The sequence below is a fragment of the Pinus tabuliformis genome, chromosome 8 (genome assembly GCF_031772625.1).
Source record: "Pinus tabuliformis cultivar Carrire ecotype Pingquan chromosome 8, CPIR1, whole genome shotgun sequence".
Classification (NCBI taxonomy): domain Eukaryota; kingdom Viridiplantae; phylum Streptophyta; class Pinopsida; order Pinales; family Pinaceae; genus Pinus; species Pinus tabuliformis.
This window is the reverse complement of record NC_142294.1, coordinates 34,073,526-34,081,233: the sequence shown is the minus strand read 5'-3', so window position 1 is coordinate 34,081,233 and position 7,708 is coordinate 34,073,526.

The window sequence follows — 7,708 nt, the reverse complement described above, 5'->3', positions numbered from 1 at the left end:
TGTCCTTGATCGCTTTTTACTTTTCAGGTCAACGACACTATTATGAAAGTACTCCTTGGTCGCAAGATCAAGCGGTTCCCCCAGGTATTATTTTATACTTTTTCGGGCTTGAGGGACACAAATGTACGAAAAAGTTCAACGTGGAGTCTCCTTTAGTTTTTTCAGACTCTCTAAAATTGAAAAACGCCGAGTTTCTCCTATACTGGGCTCGTTAAACTTTTACAGTAGAGGACCTGTTCAATTACAAACAGGAACGAACCACTCCTTCCTAGGGTTCGAATTTAAACTAGGTTGGACTCGTCCGAAGGATGAGCTTATAATCAAGCATATGTTATCCTCCTCAAGCTTGTTAAAAATAAAGAGGTACTTGCCAGAAATGGTGGGGGAAAAGAGAGAAGAATGAACCTGTTTGTTACCTTTTATCTCAAAAGAAACTTTATTACCACTCTTGAACACGACACTTTTCATTCACCTGGGTTGGGAAATCTTTTACCTCACAGTTGACCAAATCACTTTGAAAGTCTTTAACCGGGTTCCAGGGGTTAACTTTGAGTTATACGTCACCAAGCCATCTGTTGTGTCGTTATGTGTTCAAGAGGTCTGCAAGCAAAAACTTTCATCTGCAAAATACTTGTCATCCATTTGACCATCCCTGAGTCAGTCCTTACAGCAACATTTCTTCAACTTGAACAATGATTTCGTGTTGCGGGCTTGCCTGCAACGGGTCGCTTTCTATCGACATCGACACATTATCTAGAAAGATGACTTAGGAATCGACAGTACCTTGAAGTCTGCATGCATCAATGGAAGGTTTCTCGCCTTTGACGTCAGTTTACATCATTGACTTTCGATCAGAGGATTCCGTGAAGTGTTCGACATCAAAACATCTATTCACATTTCACGGGTTGTGCTTGGTACTTTGAGAACCATTGACATTACTGGTGGTTTCTCTCACGCTTGTTAACAGTTTACATCATTGACTGGTAATCAAGTGGTTTCTACCATGTTCGACATCGAATCATTTAATCACATGGTTAGAATCGTACCAATTCGGGAAGTAGAAGTGAAGACCCTGGATCTAGTTTCTACCATCTAGGCTGCGAGGAGTTTTGTATTCATTATCTACGTAGACTAATCATAAACAGATGGCTGCGTCCATACTGTGTCTACAAAAGTCTATAAAAATGATGTACTGCAAGATCATTCCTGTATCAGAATAGTTAGTCCATTAGTTAAAGTTTTGAATCTGAGTATGGGAATGCCTACCTCAGTGATGATATAATCTTATCCATGTATTTTGTGTTGAAAATTGCAGGTTCCAACCAGGCCATCCACAAGGCAATCCTTGAAATGATAAAGCGCTTCACCCTTCCTAGAATTACAAAACCCTATTCTATTCCAGGCTTCGCACTTTAGGGGGCAATCTGTTACACTAAAAAATGTCACCTTGACTACTTACAGTTAGTATGGCTCAAATCAACAGTCATGCTACCCTCTTAGGCAAGTCTCATGCCTCTGTTATCCATCTCAAACTCAAAGAAGAGAGAAAGTCTTGTAAAAACTATGTTTATCTCTGGGGTCGCAGGTTCTCTCTAGCCTTACCTGCGGGGACGCTGACCTTGTTCACAAAATATGCGTCCATGGACGCTCTGTATGTTAAGGGACAAGTGCGTCCCTCTGTAAAAGGAAAAATGCGCGAGTTTTATCTTGAAAAAGTTACTTGTGGTTACTTCTAGAACATTCTAGAGGTCGGTTTGATGAAATGGATGCGCCTCCAGTTGGTTCATGTATCTCTATTAAGGGGGAACTTATCCCATCAATAAGGGAGCTATCCCACCCAAAGAGGGGGATGATCCCATTGATAGTGGACCTGAATAACCTCTTTACAGCACTATAAATAAAGGCATTGAGCCAGAAGGAGAGGAGGTTGGAGCTATACATTTTCTTTGGGTAAATGCTGCAGGATTTAGGTCTTCCATTAGAGCCCTTGTGAGGAGAGATTGTCTTCACATGATTCTACTTGGGAGAGGGTGAGCTTTGTCAAAGTAGAGGAAAACCCTTGATGGACCCTGGGAGGAACTTGCACAACACCAAGGCCAGGTTGTAAGAGTTTCTTTGTTTCGTTATTAATACAAACTGGTTTATTTTTCTCAATAGCTTGTGTTAATGAGTTATTTCATGTGTTCCTTGGTCTGCATGTTGAATATATGTTTTATTATATGAAATGCAAGTGCTTGGTAATTGTTTGATTGTTTGTGGTTGCAGGAATTGACTTGAAGGAGGAGCTCATCCGGATCGTCAAGAACGGACTTCAACAACAGCGTTTTGGAATAAGGTAAGCCTAAACACTTGTAGTTTTCATGTTGTAAAAGGTGTATTTAGAGAAAGATCACTCCATTTTGTCTTGTTTGTCATTAGAACGTCTTAGACTTCTAGGAAGGTCAGTCGTGTCCGCACCCTTGACCAATTCCGTGTGACACTCATATGGCAGCCAATCATCAACCATCCCTTCCTCACCTATAGGAAAATAAATTCTAGACAAAAAATATGCAACTACATTTTCTTTAACTCCCTTATCAATGATAATTAAATAAAACTCTAGTAATAGAGGCAACCATCTAATAATTCTAGCATTCACATCAGGCTTGTTCATTAAGTACTTGATAGTTGCATGGTCAATATTCATAAAGGTTTGATATCGAGTGATGTAGTGTCTGAACTTGTTCAATGAGTCAAAAACAGCTAGGAGTTCCTTCTCAGTTACAGTGTAATTCAATTCAACGTTAGACAAATTTTTGCTAATGAAGTAAATGGCATAGGGAAATTTTTTATCTATCTGGCCTAGAGATTTTCCTACAACTTTATCAGATGAATCTGAATGGATGTGGAAAGGAAGAGCCCAATTTGGGCCTCTAAGTATGGGTGCAATAGTCAATTTGTCTTTCAAGATCTCTAGGGCCTCTTGGAAACTATTTGACCAAAAAAATTCAAAGTCCTTGGCCAGCAATCCAAACAATGGTGAGGATACTTTGCTGAAGTCTTTGATAAACCTTCTATAATATCCAACTAAGCCCAAGAAGCTCCTAACATCCCTCTTCTTTTGAGGAGTAGGGACCCATTTTATGATGGAAATTTTGTTTGGGTCCACTTGTATTCTCTCCTGAGATATTTAATGGCCAAGGAAAGTGCCTGCATTCATCAAGAATTCACACTTCTCAAGACTAAGTGAGAGTTTAATTTCAATGCACTTATTTAGGAATTTCCCCAAGTTAGAGAGAGCCTCTAGGAAGTCACACCAATAGGGAGTGAAATCATCCATGTATATCTTTACTAAGGCATGGAGTAGCTCAAGAAAGATGCTCGGAATTTCCCTTTGAAAAGTGGAAAGGGCATTACATAATCCAATGGAAGGACCCTATAAGAAAAGGTACCCCAAGAACAAGTGAATTTAGTTTTATTGTCATCCTCTAGGTTGATCTGGATATTATTGTAACCATTGAATCCATCCAGGAAAGAGAAGAAATTCTTCATTGCAAGACCATCCAAGACTTGATCAATGAAAGGTAAAGGGAAATGGTATTTTTTAGTGGCTTTGTTCATATCTCTATCATCCACACAGATCCTCCACTTTCCATTCTTCTTTGGGACCAAAACTGGATGGGACACCCACTCACTATCTAAGATTGGGTAAATGAACCCTGCATCCAACAACTTCTGCAACTCTTCCTTGATTATGTCTTTGAGGGTTGGGTTCATTATCCTTTGAGGTTGGTGCATTGGTTTGCATCCTTCCTTGATGTAGATGTGATGATTACACACTGAAGGATGCACTCCCTTCATTTCTTTATAACTCCAGGAAAAGGCATTTAAGTGCTCTCTAAGCATGTTACACAACTTCTCTTCCTGGTTGGCTGAGAGAGAAAGGTTGATATTAAAGGTTTTAGATGGACCAAATTCTACTAATTTGACATGAGTAGGAATTGGGTCCACTAAGAACAACTTATTCCAAGGATTACCTTAATATTCCTTCACAAGCTCATCAAGAGGCATGGTGCTAGGGGGATGGTTCTAGAGGATTTGGTCAATGAGATCATCTTCATCAAGTTTGCCCCACCAATAATAGCATCTAGGGTGCATATTGGATGGGATGTGGTCTAATATAGTTCATATTCCTCCTCTTCCATCCATATGGGTAATTCATGCTCTAGGGATGGTTGAGCAGGTGGGTACAATACCAACTATTTGGACAAATTCCCATTCTTAATGGTCATGTTCCCAACTCTGTAACTTATGTAACCATCAACAATGGCTAGCCATGGTCTTCCAAGGATGAGAGGATATCCGTTGAATTTGGTCTTTGGATGGAGAACTAGGAAGTTAGCAGGATACTCCTAGGAATAAATAGAGACCATTACTTCCTCAAGAACTCCCTCAAGAGCCACTGTGGACCTATCTGCAAGTTACAACACTATTGTGGTATCTCTCAAAGATCCTTGGAGATTTAGTTTGAGCATGGTTTCCTTAGTCATTACATTTATGGCAACCCCAAGATCAATGAAGGTGTGAGGGACAATGATGTCGTCAATGTGTACATCTACCACAAGACTTACAATATCTAGATAACTTGGGAAAATCACTCTCCCTAGCATTAGATTAGATAATTGACCAATGAAATTGATGGTAGGGGTGTCTTTCTTTCTCCTCCTAGGATGTTTGAAGCATTTATCTTTAATCAACTTATTATAGATGGGAACATCCTTGATAGCTTGGAGGAGTGGTATTTTAACACACAAGTTTTTCAATTCTCCCATAAGTTTAGTCTCTTATGGGGTGTGCTAGTTAGGATGGATCAATATTTCAGGAAAAGGAGGTGGATTGGCTTTAGGAACACTCTCTTCCTTTTCCTCTTCAAGCTCCTCAGGTGGAGATGGAGGTTGGTTATCTGGGAGCACTCTTCCAGACTTGAGGTTGATTTCTTGAATCTCCACAACATAGGCAGGGTAAGATGTCTCTCCACTATAGACCTATTGTGCCTGCTTGTTGTTTGGGTTCGTATTTGGTTGAGCAGGAATCTAAGGTTTCTTAGGTGGAGCAGGATGAATGAGCTATGGTTGAGATGGAGGTGGAGGCAATAAAGTAGGTGGTTGGTTGAATTGAGGCCTCCAACCTTGTGATGGGGTATTCCATTGAGGATGTGTAGAAGCATATGGCTGAAATGGTTGATTGGCAGGTTGGGGAGGATACTGAGGTGCATAAGACCAAGGAGAAGGTGTGGACCATGAAGGATGAGTAGGAGAATATCAAGGGGGAAGGGGTGCATTCTGATTGGGATGGTAATAGTAATAGGATGCACCTTGCATGCCCTACTGGTATGGTTGAGGTCCTTGAGACCTCCTTTGACAATGTAACAGAGTTTTTTAGCCCCACCTTCTACCCCTTGGTTTACAAATTTCAATCCAGGAAAATAATTACACTTATTTGTGGAATTGTTTTCCTCACAGACCAAACAAACCTCTATAACATTTAATGGACATTCATTTCTGGGGTGCCTTCTAGTGCATTTAGGGAAAAATATAGCTAAGGCTCTCTTTAATTCCTCTTGTTTCCTATTGATCTGCATGGTGTCCATTTGCAGAGAAAAGGTGTGAAACATCTCACTTTTAAAACCTCCAACATGTTTCTAATTTTATTCTTGATAGATGTGGTGGAGGAAGAGGAATTTGCCAAAGCTTGACTAGACCTACCCTTATTCCTAGTAGCCCTAGAATAGTTTTTGAATACTCTCTTAATGTTGTCATAGGATAGTTGATAAACGTCTCCTCCAGAAAACATGTTTAGGGTTTCCAGTATGTCCTCCCTGATTCCTCTATGAAGGACTAACTTGAGTGATTCAGGATCAAGGGTGCATCTGGCCCTTTTATAACTGAGCTAGAACCATTCCTCATAGTCTTCTAGGGATTCATCTGGTCCAAGAGTCATTTTAAAGATTTCCTCTTTAGTGTCATTGGACCTACAATAGTCTTTGTACTTTTTGTTAAAGGATTGTTGCATTTGAGCCTAGGTAGTGATGTTATCCCTAGGTAGACCGATGAACCAGTGCAAGGTTCAATCCTTAAGGGTGGATGGGAAAAAATTCAACTTCTAGCCATTAGAGGTATATTCATATGTTCTACAGACGACAACAAACTAAAACAAAAAGGTATCTAGGAACTTTGAGGTTAAGCCATGGAAATGAGGAAGGGGAGAGGGGCTTAAATTTTTCATCCTAGCATCTCCATTAGTCTCTCTGGTGGGAAAATCACCCTCATTTCTATTTTCATCCATGGTGTGGGTATATGGATTTGTTTCTTATTCTTCTTCCCCAATACGCTCTTCAAATATATCAGGTTGTTCACCTAAGGGGTCCTCTAACTCCCTTGCAGTCAGGGAGGGAAGTTTATAGTCACCGAAGAAGAGTGAAGGTTGATTGTTTGATCGTGTGGGGCATTTGGCAAGAATTTTCCTAAAGTGTCTCTACTCCTATGAGGCATGAAATTTTTTATTTCTATTTTTATTTGTATGTGTTTTCAAAATAAACTGCAAAAGGCAAAGGAAAGAAAGAATAACATCTATCTACTGAATGGAAAACAGAAAGAAAAGAAGAAATTACATCTACCTAGACACCTCCCTGACAACAACGCTAAACAATGATGAGCCTTAGTATTGTAGAAAGAATGCTACAACTCCAAAAGCTACCAACTTTACTTTATCAACCTAGGGTTTTGTAAAAAATTAGAGGTGAAAGTGCTATATACATAGTAGATGCATCATTCTACTCATGCCACCCTCAACTGGGTCACTTGATGATTAGGGTTCTAGACAATCCTTCTACTAAACTAAAAGGAGTCTAATTATTGAAATAAGAATGTAAAGGATAGTCCTAGTGTAGAGAAAGTGAATGTTTTTCAACTTAGAAAATGAAAGATTCCAACTTGTAAATGCTATGAAATAACACCAATCTTATGCTAATTTGTAGAAAGGAAACTATGCTAACTTGCACCCAATCATCTAGCTGTCAGGTTTTCTTGAAAACAGAATATTATTATACCAGTTCATCATTCAAGAATTCATGCATTGACTATCTAATTCACACTTGCAGAGTAAATAAAGTTCTAATTGCTAAATTCATAAATCAAAGAACTAATGCTATTTGATCTTACAAGAAGGAAAGGGAGTGAAAGTACTAGTCTGGGTGGCACTTCTAGTCATGAATTCCAAGCTGAGGGGTGGAACTATTCCTAAACTAGGCTAGGCTATCATTGCAGTTCAAAACAGGGTCAAAACAGGCTGTTATAGGTGAGCTACAGTTTTTTGCTACAAAATGTCTTATACTACTACAGGATGTCATGAAATGCTACAGGAAGTTGGCTGAGAGGGTTTGGATGGTAATGGTTGTGTGATGAAGTGTTCGAAGGCTGTATGAAAGTTGGGGAAAGTGTGGGGAAGGTGATCATCACCCTTATCCAAGCCCAATACTTCAAGAAGGGTGGATTTTGGCTAAGATGGCTTGTTCATGGTGACCTGAGAAACAGAGGTTTAGAACATGGGTTGGCATGCATCAACAGAAGGTGAAGAAGACATAAATGGAGTTGGTGAAAAGGTTCCTTGCTTGCAGATCAAAATCCCTACAATAATACATGCACTTGTTTCTCTTATCATTTGAAAATTA